Consider the following 25,382-nt stretch of genomic DNA (forward strand, 5'->3'; position numbering starts at 1 on the left):
CTTTATCAGAGATATAGTGATGTTGTATAGTGTTCTGGAGAAGATTTTGTCAGACAGGGATGCCAAGTTCACTTCTAGGTTTTGGAAAGAGTTATTTCCAGGTTGGGTACAAAGTTGGCCTTTAGTACAACTTATAATTTGTAGACCGATGAATAGATAGAGAGGGTCAATAGGATTTTGGAGGACATGTGGAGAATGTATGTCATGCATCAGCAATGAAAGTGGGAAGAGTATCTTCCACTGGTTGAGTTAACTTACAACATTGGTATCAAGAGTCTCTGAGAATGAGTCTGTTTGAGGCACTTTATTGGTAGAATTGTAATAATCCCATCAGTTGGAATGATCCAGTGAAGACAATATTGATTGGATCTAACATGTTGGCATAGATGGAATAGGAAATGCAAGTAATAAAGAAGAATCTAAACGAACACAAGATAGACAGAAGAGTTATGTAGATAAGAACAGGATGTTTAAGGAGTTTTAGGTTGGGGAACAAGTGTACTTGCACATCAAGCCCTAGAATATATCTTTGAGGATTGGATCATGTGCCAAGCTAGCACGTTGGTATTGTGGACCTTTCAAGATTCTTGAGAGGATCATACCAGTAGCCTACCAACTTGCACTACCTCCAACAGTGAAAGATCATGATGTTTTCCATGTGTTATTGCTTAAGAAGTTAGTTAAAGATGTTGAGGATGTGATTGACTGATCTGTATTGCAGGTGGAGCCAGAAGGACAATACAAGTCAGAACCTTAATGCATTTTGCAGAGAAATATGCTCATGCTCCGGAACCGAGAAATCGACCAAGTTAAAGTGTAGTGGAAGTACTTTAGGCCTGATGAAGCTACATGGGAGATGGCTGATCAGATGCAAGATATGTATCCTTCATTGTTTGTCGGTTAAGGAAAAGCAGTTTGGTATATGTATATATTTATATGGATGTAAATACTGCCATTAGTTGTGTTATAAAGCTCTAATAAGCGGTACGGTTTTCATGTTGTTTTGTTTGTCATGACTCATGATGGTTTTATTTTTAATAGGTTTTTCATTGTAAACACTGCAACGAGATAAGTTATAAAGATCCATGGGTATAGTATGCTTTGATTTTCACCAATCCTGCTAGTTGTAGGTGTCATTAAACATCGAGGATAGTGTCACCCAAGGGGAAGGGTTCTGTAACAACCCTAGTAAAAATTCCATGTAATAAAGTTAATAAAGGAAAAATAATAACCAAGGTCATGGGACATGTATTCCAAGTTTAATATTGGAAAAAAACATAGTGATGAGGGTCACTTGTGATTAATTAATGGTTATGGAAATCAGAAAAGGCAAAGTGTTATTAATTGGCATTAATTTATGAAAATAATGGAAAATAGGAGAAAAGGAAGGTGAAAGGTCATAACTTGCATGTGAGGAGGAAATCGAAAGAAAAATAAGGAAAATGAAGAAAATAGAGGCCTAAATGATAAAATGTCTTCTGAGGACACTTAGAGTTTTCATGGAGCACTCTTGGAGGAGTGTGGCATACTTGGGATTTGGAGCAACAAGACAAAGCAAAAGAAATAAAGTGCAAGGGTACAATGGTATTGGTAGCTGCAATGGGTTTTTCTTGCAGGTACCAAGATTCATGTATGATTTCCTTGCTAGTTTTTGCATGTGTGTAATATGCATGTGGTTTCTTGGTTATGATTTGTTATTGACATGGAGGATTACGTAAATTAATAGCGATTTTTCCTAGCCTTTCCATTTCTTGGATAGCCACAGTGTTGTTGGTTTTTCCTTTTGTTTTCTAGTTGGTTCTCATGTTCCTTATGGTTGTGGGTTGAGTTATTATTTCCTAGGGCCTTGGTTGGACAAACGCTCTAGAAGCCCTGTAACAACTTAGGTAGAGTTACTAGTTTTGGAAGACTTGGTTCGAAAAATACTTTATATCCCTTGGTGGGTTGATTTAATATTCATAGAAGCCCTAGTTGCAAAAATTCTTTGGAGCCTAGCAACAGCCATAGGTTGAGTTACTAGTCCTGGAAGCCTTGGTTGGAACAAACACTCTAGAGCCCTAGATATCTTGGGTAGAGACGATTTGGTGATGATTAGTGATGTCCTACCATGAGGTGGAATCACTGGTTTAGGGTTGAGGTTCTCTAGCCTCTATAAGCCCTGGTTTGGTGTACTTTTTTTATTCCATGAGATCCCACACTCATGCTTGGAATATGGCATTGGGGTGATTGACTAAAAGAGATATTTTTTTCATCCCAATCTATGGTCAACTGGTATGTGGAAGTCCCTGCCTTGGTTGGATTTGCATATGTTAATATAAGCTCAATTTGCTTTGGTATTATATGAGTAAATTTTATTGTCATTATGTGGCTTGAATGGTTGTTTCATCACTAATATTTCTCTGGTTATTTGTTGGCTATAAGCATGTAATTATGACAGACTTGAGTTATGCATCTCATCACATTTTGATTAGTAGATGAAATGTTAATGAATTAATGACCTAATAGATGATATTATAGTTATTATGAGAAGGCCTCAGTGCTTCTTAACGATTCTCATATAAGTATGAGGTCCCTAAGCTCAGATTTCTTGTTATGACCTATAGATTCAATTTTCATGATATGTTTGACACAATGCCTGTCATGGTTGGTAGGGGTCAGGTCAAGCCCTTTTTCAAGTTTTTGTATTATTATCCTTGTCTCAATGTTATTTATCATTTTTGGAAGTTTCATGAAGTTCTAGGAAAAGGCCTGAGTCCTAGCCCTGAAAAAGTGGTTGAGAATTTGGGGTTGCTGGCACAAAAATGCCTGAAAAGGACCACAGTTGCATGGATTCCTTGTTGTGGGAGAAACTGGAGGGTCTAGTCACATGGAATGCTTTTCATGGGAGCACCTGGGGTCTAGTTCAACAAAACATAAAGCTGGCTCAAGGGTTGTGTTATAGACATTTTTGGGCACTACAACCCCAAGCATAAATGTCCATAAACCAAGGGCTCCTAAGTCCCTAAAGGTGTTGTTCCAACCCCTAAAAGAACAAGGTCAACTAATTATAGCATCTCCCAGAAGTTCTCCATGAAAAACTACTCAGAACTGGTCAAAACTGGACCATTTCACCTTCTCCATAGGCAAAGTGTGTTGCATCCCACTTGAATACACACAGTAGGTGCGATGCATGTAAAAAAACCCTTCTATGGGGTGCGATGGGTGAGAAGGGAGAAATGGCAGGGTCAATACGCAAGGTGGAGGAGCATGGAATCTTCTAGAAACCTCTCCTGTGACACTTGCCTCTCTGAATTCGACCAGAGATGAGTAAGAGATCATCAATCTCCAAGTGGAATCAAGAACTATCAGAGAGAAGACACTAATCAAATCTCAAAAGCTGACTCACCTCCCTTGCAGACATCTATATATGGATCCCTCATCCCAGAGGTCCAGAGGCTGGAATTTTGTATCTTGTAAGGAAGTGTTGTTGGTTTCTTGGTGCAATATCATAGTGTTGGGTGATCTAAGCTTTTCATGAGGTGAAGAAGGGCTTTCTTGTTGAGAGGATGATGTTGGGTCAGAACAATTGGTTGTAATCCTCTTTGCTCTTTCTTGATTATCAATAAAGCTATTCAAGCTTTCCTCCACATTCTTGTATGATTGATGATTTATGCATTTCTGTGGTCAATGTACATCTGATCCTATATTGTTTATGATAATAGATCTATGTTCTTGGATAGTGTTATGCTGCTTTGATTCTACAGGTACTCCTTGAAGCTGGGTAGACAAGGAAGCGAGTGGCAAAGACCTACCAGAAGAGAGAGGAATCAAGCAAGGAACCAAGTGCAAGACAGAGGTTGGTCTCCTTATTCTTCTCTTATCTATTTCTCATAAAGGAAAATGAAAGTAGTTTTTAGTGTGTTTTTTTCTAAGGTAGCTACCAGCCTTAGTGGGACTAGCAGCTCTCTATAGACACTAGTTTTCCCGATAACAAAATGATGACTCCACTGAGGAGAGAGTAGATTGTTTGTTCATCTACATTTTTTTACTTTATAAACTTACAGATGGAGCCTGAAGTCAAGCCAGCCAGCCTTCGAACTGCATTTCCTATGCAAGTGCAAAGTAGATCAATGTTGCTTCAGTCAATCTCTGGGTTTTGTTTATGAATTAAACGATTGATTTTAAAGCTTTCTAATTGCCCTCGTGGTGGCTCTAGTAACCTCCTTAGATCTACCCCTGTGATTGATTTATTGATTACCACTTGCTCGGCCTAAATCCCTGAACTGAACTGCAAACTGTGACCCGGAACCCAATCAAAGTCTCATCCCTGGTCCAATGCACTGTCTGTTCTGTGAAATTCAAATGCATCGCACTTCCCGAGTGTAGTAGGTGCGTTGCATTTCAGTTTCACTGCGTTACAGGTGTGCTGATCAGACAAGGCCTTGTTCCTAAATTTTGGTTTCTGTGTTCACTCTTTTCAGCTCTATTCGGGAGTTTTGCTGCCTGTATTTAGTACACCTCTGTTTGAAACCCTTTCCTTTTTGTTATTCCGCCTCCATTGTGCAAAGAACTATAAATGTTTTTATGTATTTTTGAGTCATTTTCAGTTCTCCTTTACAAAGAAGTAACGTAATTGTATTGTCATTTCTCGATTTGAAAGTGTTGCAAGTGTCGTTTTCAGTCATAGAAGAGAATCTGATTGTTCTTGACAGTCGATTACACTGTTACTCTTGTATTTGATTTGATTTAGTATTTTTCCAAGTGTCGAAAGTAAGTTTTCAATTCCAAATAACAAAGTGTCGTCATTGTCCTCATTTTGTTTTGAAAAGAAACTTGTTAGTAATTGTCGCTTTGGAAAATAATTCAGATTTGCGCTTAGCTTTCTTTTTATCATTCACACATTAAGAAGGCTGAAAAAAAATACATGCATGTGGATTTGCATTTAGATTGTTTGTTGGCTTGATTTAGGACAGTGCATATAGTGTGTGCTCTGTGCTCTTTGTTGAAAGAACGCCATCTCTCTTTCCTTAGTAGCTAGGATTTTCATTACAGAAAGAAGATTAAACGACTACTTATCATCTTAGATTGCATTTTAGGAATTGTACATCTACATCACGCAGTGAACCTGAAAGTAAAATTTGTTAAGCAAGATCAACCATAAAATAAATTTAACGAATCTAAAAATGCTTTTGAACCTAACGCACAACATCTAGAAGTCTAGGCTAGAGACGTATTCCGGTGTCGTAAAGCCTGGTAACTGTTGTTTTCACTGTTGGTTCGGTGATTCCTCCACTTTGAGACGATAAGTTCCAGTACGGACTTGTACTCCCATGTACCATCAAGTATATTTTGGGAGACCAAAATAGGCTTTATCCTTTATCCATAGGAAGTCGTGTCTGCCACCCTATCGATCACAATGCACTGAACACAGCATTCAAGAAGATTGAATGTTGTACCATAAAAAGTATTCTGCAGTTTTGCGATTGGTTTGGTAATCCCTTTGTCTAGATTTATAGAGCAGTCCCTTTCGTTCCTTTTTAGACTCCTTAACGGAAAAGGTCCATCTAAGCACTTGTCACTTCAGGCTCATTAAAAATCGAAGGCGACTAGAGTCATCTTTGGTTTTTTCTCGACTCTTAAAAATTGAAAAAACAAGTTGTGTCAAAGCATCTAAAATTTATTTTAAACAGAATAATCATCACCTTTCCTACATTGATCTTAAGTTAAGAAAAATGGAGTCCACCAACCAAGGAGTTCCCCATGGAGGAAATCCTAGTCCCTTCTCCTCTTGGGGAGATGTTGGTGCACCCCATATGGCCACATTGTCTCTTCCAGGATTGACAATTGGCTTGCCCGTATGGCTCTTCTCAACTTTTGTCATTAAGAACACCGTAATTCCTGAACAATCAAGTCAGCAACTAAACGATATTAGAGTTACCCCCCAACCCTCTACTTCGTCCAATTCTTCCTCTCCTCCATCCTCTTCGCTTGATGAAGCTGGCAAAGCCCAAAATCAAGTAACTGAGAAGAAGAAAGAGAAGAAGAAGAAAGATAAGAAGGAGAAGGAGCCAAAGGCGAAAAGGGGCAACCAAACATCGTCTAGCGAAAATCCACACACTGCACCGACTAGGCCTAAATCGCCATGTGTCATTTGCAAAGGAGACCACTATCATCGAGATTTTCCTTGCATCCCTCGGATCTTAAGGGACTGGTCTCCTCATTTGCACAATCTGGTGTCATCAACCTCTGATGATCATGTTGAGCATACACCGTCAACTAGTGAAAGTGAAGCCCCTGGAAAAAAAGGAAAATATAAATTTCCTTGTAAATTGTGTGAAGGCGATCACGCCGTCCACCATTGCCCCTTCTTAGACGAATCTAAAAGACTTTTGGACGACTGTCCGGTTTCACAGTTACGGCTTCCTCCTGGATACAAAAAACTCTTGTCGAGTCCGTCACTAGTTGAAAATCCGGCTGACATGCACTTGTGGTTGGCCGAAGCGTCTATCATTGAAGATAAACCATCTGAATCCATACCAGAAAAAAGTCAAAAGGTCAAGGTGGCAGTTGACCCGATCTTGCCTTAAGAAGGTCCATCTTCAGATGATACAGTCACCGAAGAAAACAAGAACGACACCGTTCAAATTCTCTTCGTAAGCACAGACTCCGATGAACATGGGGACATTCTACTCGTTCCTTTACCGTAGGAAGGAAGTTTGTCAGAGTCATATCCGGCCGTCTATTCGATCCCACGTCCAAGCAACCTGGTTGTTTCCTTTGACTGGAATCTACTAGGAAGACCCCATTTACCGGCTAGTGTACCGTTCCGAATCATTTCTCAAATATATAGAATGATCATGGCTGGTACCATCATAGATGAAGGGGCTTCTATGAGTATCCTTTCCTCAACTACTTGGAAAGCGCTTGGTTCGCCATCACTTTTGCCTGAGATGAGAAATCCAACAGGCTTTGATAAAGGAACCAGTCGACCGTTAGGGATCCTTCCCGATGTGCCGATAACATTGAGAAGGAAAACTGTTCACATGAACATAATGGTAGTCCAAGAACCCCTGGATTATAATCTACTCCTTGGATGAGACTATATTTATTGCATGGGAGCAATTGTCTCCTCACTCTTTAGAGTAATGTGTTTTCCGCACGAAGGAATAGTGGTCAAGCTCGTAGACCAGCTTTCATTTCCCGGTTCACACATAGCAAATAGTCATATACCGAACCTGAATGGTCTTTTCACGCAAGGAATGTCTCATCAATCCCCAGTCCGTCCTCCTGATGAGCATGAGTGATTCAGAGGGCATGACTGAAACCCAGGGGGCATGCACCCTGGTCTGCTTCGGCAGGAAAACCTTGGGTATAGTGTAGGTTTCCGCGGAGGATATATGACTAGTCTGACACACCCGTCCGTTTAGGAAAATGGGATTAGGCTGGAATAAGATTCCCTCGTCAAAGTTATGTGAGTGGAGGCGTCTGCGCCACTCACCTTTGTCTATTTCGGTAGACATCGCTGAGGAAGTGTTTTGTCTATGACACGGATGGAACAATCCTTGGTAACCTGTAAATTTTTCGCTATACCTAGGGGCATGCAAACCTTTTGGCATGCAAGCAAAGAGCGACCATTTATTTTTTAAATTTGTAGGTGCTCTAACCCTTTAAACTCGTAGGATTGGTCATTTCCTAACTTGCATAAAGAAAGGATGTGAAGCAAAGCTTTGTAAGGTGCAAGCTTCTTAAAAATGGCATCTTAGATGAGACATCCTTATTATACGACTAGATTAATCGAGCAGTTTTAACGTGGACTTCAAGCTCGTTAAAAAATAAAAATAAGCAATGAGAAAGTGTTTCCCCCAACGTTTAAGCTCATTTTAAAATAAAAAATGAACCAATTTCCGGTAAATAACCATCGTGAATGTATTACTTCAACCTTTGAATCCGTGATCGTGTTCTCATCATCACCTCCACTCTGTATTGGTCGATCATTCACCTCCACTTTATTGTTTACCCCTTTTGAGGAACAGTTGCGAAGAAGTGATCTTGTTAGCCATCCTTGTGACACTGTCGTGATTGGAAAATTCCAAACCTTACCTGGAATCAGCTGCTACCCGAATCTATCACTCGTTCCTCAAAAATGAGTCTCCTTTAAGCTCTTTTCAACTGACTCGTAAAATATGAAAATATTGCCGAGCCATTGGCCTCTCTGGCTCGTTAAGGTGACTGGAAGTGCTATCCCTCCTTTAGATTTTAATCTTTTTGGACCTGCGGGATTATTACACAAAAAGATCGAGCGCTTGTTTTGTTCGGCTCGTTAAAATTACCAAAAATTCATCCCTTTTGTATTATTTTATACTTTTTCAGACTTAAGGGATTAGATGACGAAAAATGATTTTTGGAGTTTCCTTTACGTCCCTTTTCAGACTCTCTAAAATTGAAAAGGATCGAGTTATCTTTATCGTTAAACTCGTTAAAACTTAATAGCGACAAACTTGTCCATAACAGACAAGAATGAGTTTCACTATCGCTAGGCTCGTTAAAACATAGTGATGGGTTTTCCCGAAGGGAAAATTATAGAACAAGCATATGTTATCCTCCTCAAGCTTGACAAAAATAAAGAGGTACTGACTAGCAATGACTGGGGAAAAATTGGGAAGAAAACTTGAAGAAATTTTGTTGGTAGCAAGTTGCTCTTGAACATGACACTTTCACTCTGCATCTGAGTCGGGTTGGGTTGTTCCATTCACTGGTCACATCACCATGGTTCCATCACACCATCCACATTTTGGGTTAATGCTACCAATCCATCATGTCACTTTCACCGATATGTTCAAGAGAAGTCGCTCAGAGAATTCACCTGTGTCTCACCCACTATAATACATTTTCGCTCCATTCTTTCATGACCACCACCCTGACTGTATATCACCAGATCGTTTTCACCTCCATTAAAATCATTTGCTCCGTTCCGTGTCATTGATGTGGGATTCACTAAGGCCCTACTATGACAGATCGCTTCTTGTAGACATCAGCTCATTATCCAAGAAGTCGATCTAGGAACAACCCTTTCAGTACTTTAAAGCTTGCATGCCTCAATGGCAAGTTTCTCACTTCCAGTGACAGGTTTACATCAATGGCCTTCGACCAAAATATTTTACGTGGTGTTCGAAGCCAAGTCCCTTATTCACACCATGTGAATTGTACTGCAGTACCTTGAGGATCATTATCATTATCGGTGATTCCTCTCGCACCTGTTAACAGCTTACATCATTGGCTGGTAATCGGGCGATGTCTTTCCATGTTCGACTCCAGAACATCTCTCACATGGATCGACTTGTACCTTGAGTGAAGATCGAATGAGATTGAAGACCCCGGATCTAGTTTCATCCATCTGGGCTGTGATATATATTCAGGAAAATAAACACATCAAATGTACATCATTGCTACACAGATAATCATCCAATCTAAGGCATGATGGCTCTACCAGAATCATCAGTCTACACTCAAACGATTGTCTGTCCTATGTACATAAAAATAAATTTATAAAGTTGAGCATGGGAATGGCCACCTCAGCTAGATCATGAAAATAATATGAAGATAATGTATTGCATTGTATCTTATTACAGGTCGCCTTCCAGCTCGAAAAAACTTCGAATCCTCATGATAAAGCATTTCACCCGACATCAAAAGATTAACGACCGGGCAACTGTTATAGACATTTTTGGCCACTACAACCCCAAGCATAAATTTCCATAAACCAAGGGCTCCTAAGTCCCTAAATTTGTTGTTCCAACCCCTAAAAGAACAAGGTCAACTAATTACAGCATCTCCTAGAAGTTCTCCATGAAAAACTACTCAGAACTAGTAAAAACTAGACCATTTCACCTGCTCCATAGGAAAAGTGTGTTGCATGCCACCTGAATACACACAGTAGGTGCAATGCTTGTCAAAAAACCCTTCTATGGGGTGCGATGGGCGAGAAGGGACAAATGGCAGGGTCAATCCGCAAGGTGGAGGAGCATGGAATCTTCCAGAAACCTCTCCTGTGACACTTGCCTCTCTGAATTCGACCAGGGATGAGTAAGAGATCATCAATCTCCAAGTGGAATCAAGAACTATCAAAGAGAAGACACTAATCAAATCTCAAAAGCTGACTCGCCTCCCTTGCAGACATCTATATATGGATCCCTCATCCCAGAGGTCCAGAGGCTGGAATTTTGTAACTTGTAAGGAAGTGTTGTTGGTTTCTTGGTGCAATATCATAGTGTTGGGTGATCTAAGCTTTTCATGAGGTGAAGAAGGGATTTCTTGCTGAGAGGATGATGTTGGGTCAGAAAAATTGGTTGTAATCCTCTTTGCTCTTTCTTGATTATCAATAAAGTTGTTCAAGTTTTCCTCCACATTCTTGTATGATTGATGATTTATGCATTTGTGTGGTCAATGTACATCTAATCCTATATTGTTTATGATAATAGATCTATGTTCTTGGATAGTGTTATGCTGCTTTGATTCTATAGGTACTCCTTGAAGCTGGGAAGACAAGGAAGCGAGTGGCAAAGACCCACCAGAAGAGAGAGGAATCAAGTAAGGAACCAAGCGCAAGACAGAGGTTGGTCTCCTTATTCTTCTCTTATCTATTTCTCATAAAGGAAAACAAAAGTAGTTTTTAGTGTGTTTGTTTTCGAGGTAGCTACCAGCCTTAGTGGGACTAGCAGCTTTGTATAGACACTAGCATTCCCGATAATAGGTTGGTTGGACCTTGAAGGTTCTGGCTCCTTAGGAAGGTCATATTGGTATTGTTGAGTGATAAAAAGGTGTCTTTTAACCCCTATTTACCCTACATTAATTATCAATGTAGGTACAATTTTTTATCTCAAGAGTGTACTCAGTCTGAGGCGATCACTTGTTCAAGAGTAATGCTTGCAGTATAATGCTTATGAAAGTAAATGAATGTTGGAAACAAAATCTAATTGTAATGGCAAGAAATTCAAATGCTTTGTAACTAAATCATTCACTCACAAAACTACAGCAATCATCAATCAAGGATGCAGTAGTGATAACTCTTTCCCCTATAAAATGATGTAAATGAAAATCAATCACAGACAAGATCTCCAATCTGAGAACTCAAACAGCAGTAGTCAATGTTCGTTACAGTTATTGATATTTCAATCCACTCTAAAGAAAATACTGGAAATAATAATTCAATTAGCAGATAAGGAACATCAACTAATCTATTGGAAAGATCGAACAACAAAGCTTAATCTACAGAACTGGATTGAGTGGAAATCTTAATTGAAATGGAATTGAACAGCAATCTTCACTAATAAAGGAATCGAACAGCAATCTAGAAAAGGAACAACAAACCTAATTAAGTGTAATCATGCAGCAAATATAGAGTAATTGAATCAACAATCTTATTCTTGCATAATGGACATTAACCACAGTTATAAAGGAACAACAATTGCGATGATAATTGAACAGTAATCAAATGAACAACAATAGCAATTGTAAGTGAATCGTATCTAAATTAATAGCAATCGCAACTGTAAATGCACAGCAATATCAATCTGTAAATGAATAGCAGAATCCAAATTAGACAGTGCAATATTATTTCAGAATGAACAACATAACATTTTTGGTTGTAAATAATAATCTTGTTATTCAAATACGATTTCGATATAACAGAGAAATTCAGGGAAACATTCAAGAACAAAAGGTTACTGAATAAAGCAAGTTAAGGAAATGCAAAAGGAAATCAAACCACAGATGATTGTAATCGTAAAATAATGATATAAGAAACAAGTGATCCACTAGGGCCAGGCCCTTAGCCACCAGGGAGGCACTGCTACGTTTACTCCAAGATCAGGTAATGGAACAACAACTGAGTTATATATTAATCATAAATGGCAGAGTTATAGCTATCGCTCTTTAAAGAGAGTCGATGATCAAAGTTAAGATTACAACAGTGAATTATACAAATTCACAATAATATCCGCCCCTTGGGCTAGCAGCGCTATCCCTTTTTATAATGGCCAGGCAAAATTATCAAAAATACAGATAAGTCTTGAAGCAGCGATCCCTTAGGATCCTTTGATCATGAGGGATTCGCCATATCTTTGATCTTCAGCTACTGTTTTGTCCTCTTGCACTGATACCGTGTTTCCTCTTCCTTTTCCTAGACCATGTGCTCTGATCTTGATTTCCTTGTCTGGATACGTCTTCCTGTCAAAGGGACAACAATTTCTTCTACTTTGTCTTTTCCTCTAGAATAGTGATTTTCCATTTTCTTCACTTTCTGTGTAGAAAAAGACAATAATTAGTCATTTTGCATCAATCACAAATTTCCTTAATTCTATCATAATTCTTTAGCATATTACCATCTTAGAATGTAAAGAAGTTATGATTTAAAGGAAAAGACAAATAAATAAATGGTAAATACATACCTTTTCCAATGCTCAACACACCCCCCTTCTTACCCTTTTTCATGCCCTCATGAAAACATTATAATTTACATGCAAGGCAGTTAGGGAATAGGCTGGAGAAGGATTTTCATGCAGTGGTCTAAAACCATGATGTGTGGCTAAAACTTCAAAAATATGCCATGTCTGGCCTTCATGCAATTCATATAGGGCCCTATACCCTGGTGCAAGATACCATATGATTGGACTTCGAAACCTACAGCCTAACCAATACGGGCCTTCTCTCAAGATGAGGTTACTATAGGTAACCAAGCGATCAGTAGCTAGCTTAAAATTTTCATAATTGAATGGCTCTCTGTCCTGAACATTCCGATTGGAAGTCTTGTATTGGAGTTTAGCTACTGCTATGGCAAGGTCTTTGATAGATAAGAAGTATTCTACCCCTTGCTGGACAACTACTGTGTGAATGGGTCCCAATGTCTGGATCACACCCTTCTTTCTCATTAAGCTTCTATGCTCATTCCATAGCTGTAATAGGTTTCTTGGTTCACCTCTTACCCACAGATCTAACCCGTTCTCCTGTCTCTGAAAGGTATTATGGGCTTTAAGCCACTTTATCTGGTTAGCAGCAAAAGAGATGAATGCCTAAAGCTAAATATCACCCACAAAAGGACTAGGGTTCTCTTCCATTTCACCATCCAACACAAGATTATGCAAATAAAACTCACATAACAATCGCTAGACTTTCACCCCATAATGTTTACAATAGTTTATAAAATCATCAATAGTTTTTAACTCTATAGGTACCCCTACCTTGACAGCCTTAATTTTTAATTGTAAGTACCTTTCCATAAAAAGCAAAGCATAATTTTTGGCAGGTGCCCTACAGGCTAGAACATCGGTATATAGAGAACATAGGGTATCCATTTGACTCATAACTATGTCTAGTCTATTGGTTACCTTTTTAACTTTTCCCTCTGCTCTCTGATATTTTTCGAATGCCTCACTCTCTAATGCATTGATGTTCTTTACTTGCTACTGTAATTTCTGATATTTATCCTAAGGAATAGTTTCCTCTGTGAGAATTTCTATCGTTTGTTGGGCCTATGCCAGATCCTTTTGAAGTCTCACTACCCTCGGATCATTGTCCATCAAAACATTTTTGGGCTAGAGATCTGCCTGGATCTCCTTATTTTGACATCTGGTTCTTACAGTCTGTGTTTCCTTCTCATGAACTATCTGGTCGGTCGTGATGCTAGAGGAAAATGCCTTTGTCTAGACATCCTTATTACAGACTGGTGTGTCTTCTGTTTGGGCCTCTACGTTTGTAACAACTGCATGTTGTTCCTTGCGGTCCTGAATGATAATGGGTTTAGTTTGAGTTCTTTTGGTCTTCATTTTATGGGGTTTCATCTAGGTGGTTGCATCTTTTGTTCCATGGGTTCTTTTTGAGATTATCCCCAGTTTTAGGACCCTTATTTGTTGTCTAAGCTATTTTACTACATTTAGTAGTCTCTGTTGTTCCTTTCGCATAGAGTAGGGATGGTGGAAGAAGTTTGAACATCTCAACAGAGGAAAATATGCCCTTTATTCTTATTCAATAATAATGATCAAATAGATTATGAAGATTTAAGAAAGAACCAACATGATAAAAATAATCAATCAAATTGGTTTTAGTGAAAATAAAGACAGCAAAGTGATATAAATAGTTGCGTCCTTTCCTCTTTTTTCTTATCGATTCAAAGCAATTTCTTTAAAGATAATGATTTTTCTTTGGTTTGTTGATTTCAGTATCCTCTAGTTTTTGTGTTCTTACATAAATGTATAGTTGTGCCTTAAATGAACCATATTTCACAAAAATTCTCTAAATGATGAAGCACACACACACACAAAAACAAAAAACAAAAAAATGCACTCAAAAAGTGTTGTTCCTTAGATGGAACAGTTGTTGTTCCTTAAGAGGGACAGCAAAAGAACATATACATGCAAAAACCGTGGTTCCTTTAAGAGGAACAGCAAGCAAAATAAAAGAAAAAAAATACACTCGAAACCACTATTCCTTAAGAGGAACTGTAGTTGTTCCTTAAACGGAATAACAAATAAAGCAAGCGCGAAATAAAATACCAATCCTTTGGCGGAACAGCCTAAGATCATCTGAAATCGAAACTGTTGTCCCTTTGAAAGGAACAACAGAAAGGAAAAAAATGTGAAGAAGGGTTGTTCATTTAAAAGGAACGACGAAACAATCTAGCGGAAGTGATGTTCCTTCAGAAAGGAACAACAAAAACGAAAGTGTTATTCCTTCGGAAAGGAACAGCAAAAATGCGGAAATGTTGTTCCTTCAGAAAGGAACGGCAAAAAAGTGGAAATGTTGTTCCTTCAGAAAGGAACAACAAAATGCGAAATTGTTGTTCCTTCGGAAAGGAACAGCGGAAAAATGAAAGTGTTGTTCCTTCGGAAAGGAACAGTAAAAATGGGGGAATGTTGTTCCTTCAGAAAGGAACAACGAAATGCAAAAGTTATGTTCCTTGAGAAAGGAACAGAAAAAAATGAAAGTGTTGTTCCTTCGAAAAGGAACAAAAAAAATGCGGAGATGTTGTTCCTTCAGAAAGGAACAGCAAAATGTGAAGGTGTTGTTCCTTCGAAAAGGAACAGCAAAAAGGCGAAAATGTTGTTCCTTCGGAAGGGAACAGCGAAATGCAAAAGTGTTGTTCCTTCGAAAAGGAATAGCAAAACAATGGAAATGTTGTGCCTTCGGAAAGGAACAAAAAAATGAAAAAGTGTTGTTCCTTCAGAAAGGAACAACAAAAAGGCAGAAATGTTTTTCCTTCAGAAAGGAATAGAAAAATGCAAAAGTGTTGTTCCTTTGGAAAGGAACAGCAAAATGCAAAAGTGTTGTTCTTTCGGAAAGGAACAACAAAAAGGTGAGAATGTTTTTCCTTCGGAAAGGAACAACAAAATGCAGAAGTGTTGTTTCTTCAAAAAGGAACAGCAAAAAGACAGGAATGTTGTTCCTTCGGAAAGGAACAACAAAATGCAAAAGTGTTGTTCCTTCGGAAAGGAACAGCAAAAAGGCGAAAATGATGTTCCTTCATAAAGGAACAGCAAAATGCAGAAGTGATGTTCCTTCAGAAAGGAACAACAAAAATGTGGAAATGTTGTTCCTTCAGAAAGGAACAGCAAAATGCAAAAGTCTTGTTCCTTCAGAAAGGAACAGAAAAAAGGCGGAAATGTTGTTCCTTTGGAAAGGAACAGCAAAATGCAAAAAATGGAGAAATGCAAAAAATCTGTACAAAAAGTAATTTATGCAAGTAGGAAAGAAAAACTTATGTAAAAAACTTAAGAACAATGAAATTATTTAGTGAACGAATGCCGAGGAAGGATTATTTTCCTCAGCAAGAATCTGCTTATCTGAATCTTCCTGAAGCTTCTGGTAAAAGGGTTCTTGGGTAAGCGGTTTATGGTACAGTCACACTCAATGGCCATTTACTTTAAAGGTATGTCCAGATCCACCAATAGTAGTCAAAGTAATGGTGTCGTGGTCATGCACTTTCTAGATTTCATGCGGTCCAATCCATCGAGTCTGAAGTTTTCCCGGAAAATCCCGAAACTCGGAGTCATATAGGAGTGCCTAATCTCCTTCGTGGAAGATTTTCTTTTTGATCAGGGTGTCGTGCCATATTGCTCTCTGTTGTTGGATTAATGCAGTGTGTTGGAGAGCCGAGAGCCTAATTTCATCTAACTCGTTAATTTGTTGTAATCTATTAGTCTGGGCCTCCTTTAAATTTAGACTGACCTCCTGTGCTGTTCTTAATGTTTGTATTTCTAACTCTATAGGAAAGATGGGTTCCTTTCCAAATACTAGCTAATATGGTGAATAATCGGTGGTGTTTCTCCACGTTGTTCAGTATGCCCACAAGGCCTCCGGCAATCTTGAAGCCCAATCACGCCTGTGTGATGCAATGGTTTTTGTCAATATTTCCTCTATCACTTTATTCATGCTTTGTACTTGGCCATTTTCCTGTGGGAGATACAGAGTGGTAATTTTGTGCTGAATGTGATAATTTTTTAATGTTGCAGCGATTTTATTACCTACAAACTGTGGTCCTCCATCCGTGATTATGTCTCTCAAGAGGGCATATCGGACAAATATTTGGAACAGGAAATGAATCACAGAGTCCTCTGTAGCTCTTGGAAGTGCCTCTGCTTCAACCCATTTGGTAACATACTCTGTTACTACTAGAATATACGTTTTCTGATTTGATGATGGGTTGATCGAACCAACAAAGTCGAGCACCCAATGATCAAATGGTTCGATTACTAACTATGGGTTTAAAGGCATTTCGTCAGACTGTCCAGGGAATCTTGCTCTTTGGCAACTGTCATAGGCTTGAACAAATTTCTTAGCATCTTTAAACATTGTGGGCCAGTAATAACCTGTTTGAAAAACCTTGTGACAAATCCTTCGATATGCGAAGTGTCCGCAACACGGTCCGTCATGACAAGCTTTCAAAATGACAAATATTTCATCTTCACGGACACATATTCTGATGTGCATATCTGCCCCTGTATGAAATAGGTAGCCCCCAATCCAAGAAAATCAGGTACTATGTTTCACAATCTATTTTCATTCATTGGGGGTTAGATGCTTTGGTAATTTTCCTACTGCTAAATAATTTGCAACATCAACATACCAAGGTGTCTTAATAGTAACAAAAAACAAATGTTCATCTAGGAATTGATCTTCGACTGATGTTGCATTTGCTGGCTTTGTCATTTGTGAATGAAAGTCAGCTACAGGATTCTATTTCCCAAGTCAATCTTTTATTGTGACGTCAAATTCCTGCAATAAGATTAACCATCTTGTTACTCTATTGTTTGTAATAGGTTTATTTGCTAAATATTTTATGGCAGAGTGATCTGTATATAAAACAACATGATATCCAATGATATAATGCCTAAATTTATTTACAGCATGTATTACAACTAAAAACTCTTTTTCAGTAACGGTATAGTTTAGCTCAGCAGGAGACAAATTCTTGCTAATATAATAGATTGCATATGGTTTTTTGTCTTCTTCCTGCCCAAGGACTGCTCCAATAGCTGTGTCTGAAGCATCCAATGAAATTTGAAATGGCAGGTCCCAATTTGGGCCTCTGAGCACTGGGGCTGTTGACACAAGCTTTTTCAGATCCTCAAAAGCATGGTCGCATTTATCTGTCCAAACAAAATCAACATTCCCTATCAGTGCATATAGAGGTGCAGCTATTTGAGAAAAATTTTCTATGAATCTCCTATAATAACCAAAAAATCCTAGAAAACTGCATACCTATGTCTGTGTGGTAGGAGTAGGTATTAACAAAATTATTTGAATTTTGGCCGGACCTACCTGTATTCCAATTGCTGAGATATAATGACCTAGGATGAGCCCTTTGGTCATCATCATATAGCACTTTTCATGGCTCAAGTAGAGCCTAGTGGCAATACATCGTTGCAGCACCTTTTCCAATGTGTCTAGTGCCGGCTCAAAATCATCTTCGTATGGTGTTAGATCATCCATATATACTTTGAGCCCTTCATTTATTAAATCTAAAAATATGATGAGGATGGCCCTCTGAAATGTGGCAGGGGAATTGCATAGGCCAAAGGGTAGGACTCTGTAAGCAAATGTTCCCCAAGGATAGGTAAAAGTATTTGTGTCCTGCTCTTCAGGGGCAATCTGAATCTGATTGTATCCACTGAAGCCATCCAAGAAAGAAAAGAATTTCTTTCCTACTAATGTGTCTAATACCTGGTCAATCAATGGAAGGGGAAAGTGGTCTTTTGGGTTGCTTTGTTTAATTCTCTGTAATCTACACAAATCCTCCACTTTCCATTCTTCTTTGGCACCACTACTAGTGGAGAGACCCATTTGCTATCGGATGTTGGATAAATAAAGTTTACATCCAAAAGTTTTTGTAATTCATTTTTCACAATATCTTTCAGGTGAGGGTTGAGTCTTCGTTGGGGTTGGTGAATGGTTCTAACATCTTTTTCTGTGTAAAGGTGGTACGTACACAGCTGGGGATCAATTCCCTTCATGTCTAGATAATCCCATGCAAAAGCTTCCTTATATTTTCTCAGTATTTGGACCAGCTTTTCTTCTTGTTCAAGAGTCAAGTTATTGTTATTGTTCAAGGTTTTTCCTAGCTCAATCACTATATTTTTGTTGTTTGAAACAGAGGTAGTGGGTATTGTTTGATCATGAGTGTCTTTGAGGGGATCTTCTTCTAGTTCATTGTCAAATGCTGCCTATATCATGTGACATTGTACATTGGATCTGGATTCAGATTGGTTAATGAAGTTGTTAATAACATCATCCTCTATTTGATCTTTAAAATCGAGGGCATCTTCTATGGTTAATGGGGACCTAATGTTTTCTGTGAGGTATGATACAATTTGTTTGTTAGTTTTTATTATTGCTACACTTGGTTGGGCTGGAGGGTATAGAGCTAGATTCTTGATGTTACTCCCTCTAGGTATGGTCATACTGCCTTGTCGGCAGCCAATGTAAGCATTAGTAGTCGCAAGCCAAGGTCTACCTAAGATTAACGGGTGTCCATCAAGTCGCTTTTTGGGGTTGACTATCAGAAAGTCGGCAGGATATTCCCAGGAATCTACGGATACCATTACATCATGTAGTGTACCTTATAGCCTAGCTACTGATTGGTCAGCCAGTTCTAATAAGGTGGAGGTTAGTTCCACTGACGTAATGCTTAGTTTCTGGCAAGTGGTGGTTGTTAAAATATTAATTGCAGCCCCTAAATCAACTAGGGAATTTGAAAAGGTTTGTCCATTGATTTGCATCGTCACTATAGGAATCCCTGGGTCTTCATATTTGACAGGTGCTTCTCTTCCTGATAACAAATCAGATAGGGTGCCAACTACTTGGATTGTGGGGTTAGTTGTTATTCTCCTCTTTGGCTTCCTTATACATAATTCTTTGATGGTTTTTGCATGTATTGGGATATCTTGGATAGCTTGGAGGAGTGGAATTTTTATACATAGATTTCTTAGTTCTCCTAGAATATCAAATTCAGGATGTTCTATAGGGCGTGGTATGATTAATTGTTCTCAGAATGAGGGAGAAGACGTGGTTGCTTGATCGTGAGTTTTTTTTCTGACCACAACTTCTTCTTGTAGTGGTTGTTCTGCGGGTAACTGATTTTCAACTTGAACATTTTTGTCTCCCTCAATTTCTATTATGCGCCCAAACCTTAATTGAAGGTCATTGCACTCCCTTAGATCGATTTCTAGTTTTGGTGTTTTGATTATTTGAACAGATTGAACCGGTCTATTATTTGGGTTCGGGTTGGGTTGGGCTGGGAGTTGTGGTCTTAAGTTGGACTGGGGATTTTGTTGTAGTGTATATGGCGCTGGAAGTGTGGGTTGAGGGAGTGGAATGGTTCCTACTGGCTGATTCATCGGTCTTTTCCAGTTTGTCTGCCAGGCTTGACTCTGCGAAGTGGAAGGGGGCCATTGTGTTGGATATGCATTGTTTTGCCAATATGGTGGAGAGTAGGGAAAATTTGGCCAATTAGATTGGCTTGTTTGATTTGGCCATGGTGATGAAGGAATTGGTTGTTGTGACAAGTTTGAGAAGGGAGGTTGATTTTGCCACTTTGTATTATATTGTTGAGCATGATATTGTGAAGGTTGGAAAGAAGAAGATGGATCGGAGGGCATACCTGGTTGTCGTGGCTTCCATTGACGCACTAATTGAGTAGGTACACTGGTTCTGATTCTTCTTTCACTTCTTTGTATACTGCTTCCAAACCAGGAAGTGAGGAGCAGTTCTCTGTGGAGTGATCTTTTCTACAAATAGCACAGACTTGAACTGCATCCAATGGGCACTCTTTGTGGTTGTGTTTCTTTCTACATCTACGACAGAATATTGCCAGATTTTTCTCTGCTTCTGCTTGTTTCTGTTTAGCTTGCATAATATCGAGCTGCGTTGTTAGAGTCCCTCATATATCAGTTTTAAAATTCTCCAGTAAATTCCCGATTTCTGCACGGGTTACTCCTTCATCAGAGATCTTGTTGTCCGTTGTGAACTCGTCACATTTCGCTGGTTTTAGCCTTGTACTGCCTCGTGAACTCCTGATGCACAAATCAATGATGTCAGCAAATTTTCTTGATAGATGTCACCTTTTCTCATAATATTTAGTGTTTCAACCCATTGTTCCTTCATCCCTTTAATTAATGTCATTTTTAATACATTTTCAGGTAAGGGTAATGATGCATAAGGAGATCTCTGAAGATTATATTGAAAACGTTCAACATATTCTTCTAATGTCTCATTAGGTCTAGCTACCATCTGAAATATTTCATCCTTTAATTCTCTAGACCTACAATAATCTTGGTATTTCTTCAGGAAAGAACCTTTCATCTGATCCTAGTCATTTATAACACCTCCACCTAACCCCATAAACCATCGTAAAGTTGCTCCCTTTAATATGGAGGGAAATAATTTTAGCTTTTGGGGATCGGTGGTATAGTCATACCCCTAGCATAACACATCGAATTCAAACAAAAATGCATTTGGATCTTCGGATGTTAGGCCATGGAATGTAGGAATATTTTGAAGAGGAATGGCCTTCATAGGTGCATTAACTGCAATATCTACATGAGATATTGTAGTGTGGAGGTTTGAGGTGTTTTCTAGTTCTGGGTCATTTGGTCAAATATGTGCCAATATCCTTCTGGGATTTCTAGGGGTGTATTCCTAGGCTGGTTAGAAGGAGCAAGAATGGCCGTAACAACACTTCCTTTGTCTGGGATGACGATAGTTCCTTGTTGAACTAATGTCTGGGGGGATTTTAGCTCTTTAGGTTCTTCAGCTTTGTTTGGATGATTTTTACAGCACTTTTCTTATCTGGGCTACTTATTGGCTGAACTATTCCAAGAGGAGATCTTGGTTCTTCGGTTTCCCCTGTTTCTCCCCCTCCTTCACAGAGATTACTAAGGTTCCCTTCTTGTAACGATTTTGGGCTATAATTCTAAATTTCTTGAAAATCTTGCTCCTCTGTTTGGCTGTGCACCTCAACAAAGGCTACAGATGGTGATTCTATGGCCCAAAGGGAACTGGTAGGTTGTCTAGAAGCCGCTTTTCTAGGGCCTATTGATAGCTGAGATTCTATTTTTTAAGTATTTCATCTATAAAGGTCGATCAGCCAAGGGTCACCGGCCCCTTAGCTTTATCAGGCTTAGGTAGTGGTTTAAGATTCTTTTCAGGCTTTTTTTGATTAGTCATGCACACAAATCAAATACTTATTTCTACCCAAAATGACAATAAATTTGCAGGAAAGCGGGTGGGGGAGTAGGGTTGTTACATGCTCTATACGCAGGTTATTACCTTCCATTTTTAAAACCCAACTCTCTCCTAGCAGGTACTTACACTACTCTCTTTTCAAAAGAAACAAATGGCTACACTTTCCCCGGCAACGGCACCAAAATGTTGAGCGATAAAAAGGTGTCTTTTAACCCCTATTTTCCCTACATTAATTATCAATCCAGGTATGATTTTTTATCTCAAGAGTGTACTCATTCTGAGGCGGTCACTTGTTCAAGAGTAATGCTTGCAATATAATGCTTATGAAAGTAAATGAATGCGGGAAACAAACTCTAATTGTAATGGCAAGAAACTCAAATTCTTTGTAACTAAATCATTCACTCACAAAACTACAGTAATCATCAGTCAAGGATGCAGTAATGATAACTATTTCCCCTGTAAACTGATGCAGTCAATGTTCAATAGTCAATGTTCGTTACAATTATTGATCTTTCAATCCACACTAAAGTAAATACTTAAAATAACAATTCAATTAGCAGAAAAGGAACAACAACTAATCTATTGAAAAGATCGAACAACAAAGCTTAATCTACAGAACTAGATTGACCAACAATCTTAACTGAAATGGAATTGAACAACAATCTTCAGTAATAAAGGAATCAAACAACAATCTAGAAAAGTAACAGCAAACCTAATTAAGTGTAATCACGCAGCGAATATACAGTAATTGAATCAGCAATCTTATTCTAGCATAATGGACATTAACCACAGTTATAAAGGAATGGAAATTGCGATGATAATGGAACAGTAATCAAATGAACAGCAATAGCAATTGTAAATGAACCATAACTAAATGAACAACAATCGCAATTGTAAATGCACAACAATATCAATCTGTAAATGAACAACAGAATCTGAATTAGGCAGTGTAATATTATTTCAGAATGAGCAACATAACATTTTCGGTTGTAAATAATAATCTTGCTATTCAAATATGATTTCGATATAACAGAACAATTCAGGGAAACATTCAAGAATGGAAGATTACTGAATAAAGCAAGTTAAGGAAATGCAAAAGGAAATCAAACCACACACGACTATAATCGTAAAATAATGATACAAGAAGCAAGTGATCCACTAGGGACGGGCCCTTAGCCACCAGGGAAGCATTGCTACGTTTACTCCAGGATCAGGTAATGGAACAACAACTGAGTTATATATTAATCATAAATGGCAGACTTATAGCTATCGCTCTTTAAAGAGAGTTGATGATCAAAGTTAAGATTACAACAATGAGTTATACAAATTGACAATAATATCTACCCCTTGGGCTAGCAGCACTGTCCCATTTTATAATGGCCAGGCAGAAGTATACAAAAATACAGATAAGTCTTGAAGCAGCGATCCCTCAGGATCATTTGATCGTGAGGGATTCGCCATATCTTTGATCTTCAATTATCGTTTTGTCCTCTTGCGCTGATACCGTGTTTCCTCTTCCTTTTCCTAGACCATGTGCTCCGATCTTGATTTCCTCGTCTGGATACGTCTTCCTGTCAAAGGGACAGCAGTTGCTTCTACTTTGTCTTTTCCTCCAGAATAGTGATTTTCCATTTTCTTCACTTTCTGTGTAGAAAAAGACAATAATTAGTCATTTTGCATCAATCACAAATTTCCTTAATTCTATCATAATTCTTTAACATATTATCATCTTAGAATGTAAAGAAGTTATGATTTAAAGGAAAAGACAAAGAAATAAATGGTAAATACGTACCTTTTCCAATGCTCAACACACCCCCCTGCTTACACTTTTTCATTCCCTCATGAAAACATTATAATTTACATGCAAGGCAATTAGGGAATAAGCTGGAGAAGGATTTTCATGCAGTGGTCTAAAACCATCATGTGTGGCTAAAACTTCAAAAATATGCCCTATCTGGCCTTCAGGCAATTCATATATGGCCCTATACCCTAGTGCAGGATACCAGATGATTGGACTTTGAAACCTACAGCCTAACCAATACGGGCCTTCTCTCAAGATGAGGTTACTATAGGTAACCAGGAGATCAGCAGCTAGCTTAAACTTTTCGTAATTGAATGGCTCTCTGTCCTGAACATTCCTATTGGAAGTCTTGTATCGGAGTTTAGCTGCTGCTATGGCAAGGTATTTGATAGATAGGAAGTATTCTACCCCTTGTTGGACAACTTTTGTGTGAATGGGTCCCAATGTCTGGATCACACCCTTCTTTCTCATTAAGCTTCTATGCTTATTCCACAACTGTAATGGGTTTCTTGGTTCACCCCTTATCCACAGATCTAACCCGTTCTCCTGTCTCTGAAAGGTATTTTGGGCTTTAAGCCACTTTATCTAGTTAACAACAAAAGAGATGAATGCCTGAAGCTGAATATTACCCACAAAAGGACTAGGGTTCTCTTCCGTTTCACTGTCCGACACAAGATTATGCAAATAAAACTCACATAGAAATCGTTGGACTTTCACCACATAATGTTTACAAAGATTTATAGAATCATCAATATTTTTTAACTATATAGGTACCCCTGCCTTGACAGCCTTAATTTTTAATTCTAAGTACCTTTCCATAGAAAACAAAGCATAATTTTTGGCAGGTGCCCTACAGGTTAGAACATCAATATATAGAGAACATATGGTATCCATTTGACTCATAACTATGTCTAGTCTATTGGTTACCTTTTTAACTTTTTCCTCTACCCTCTGACATATATCGAAGGCCTCTCTCTCTGATGCATTGATGTTCTTTACTTGTTGCTGTAATTTCTGATATTTCTCCTGAGGAACAGTTTCCTCTATGATATTTTCTATCATTTGTTGGGCCCATGCCAAATCCTTTTTAAGTCTCACTACCCTCGAACCATTGTCCATCAAAACATTTTTGGGCTTGAGATCTACCTGGATCACCTTATTGTGACATCTGGTTCTTATAATATGCATTTCCTTGTCATGAACTGTCCGGTCAGTCGTGATGCTAGAGGACAATGCCTCTGTCTGGACATCCTTATTACAGACTAGTGTGTCTTCTGTTTTGGTCTCTACGTTTGTAATAGCCGCATGTTGTTCCTTGTAGTCCTGAATGATGATGGGTTTAATTTGAGTTATTTTGGTCTTCATTTTATGGGGTTTCATCTGGGTGGCTGCATCCTTTGTTCTAGGGGTTCTTTTTGAGATTCGCCCCATTTTTAGGACCCTTATTTGTTGTTTGAGTTGTTTTACTACATTTAGTAGTCTCTATTGTTCCTTTCGCAGCCTTTTGATTTCATTAGTTTTCTTCGAAGGAACAGCTATTTCTTTTCTCGGGCTTGGGCTTTTTTCTTCCTGGATTGTACCCTCGCCTTGGCTTATCTCCATTTTTTTTGCTTGGAACACTTCTTCAGTGTCCTTGTCCTCTTGATTAGGTTTCTCAGGGGAGGAAACCCTAGTTTGATCTGCTATTTCTCGAGTGGCTTCTACTTCTACTTCTTCTTCGTCATTCATTTCTTCGAATGCACTCTCACTGTGAGCAGAGTGTTCCTGTGTTTTCCCTTCTTCTTCTCCCTCATCATTCAGCTCCTCAAATGCACTCTTACTGTGAGCAAAGTGTTCCTGTGATGGTCCTGGCTCAATATCGAGGTTGAGT

The sequence above is a fragment of the Pinus tabuliformis genome, chromosome Q (genome assembly GCF_031772625.1).
Source record: "Pinus tabuliformis cultivar Carrire ecotype Pingquan chromosome Q, CPIR1, whole genome shotgun sequence".
In the NCBI taxonomy this organism is placed as follows: Eukaryota; Viridiplantae; Streptophyta; class Pinopsida; order Pinales; family Pinaceae; genus Pinus; species Pinus tabuliformis.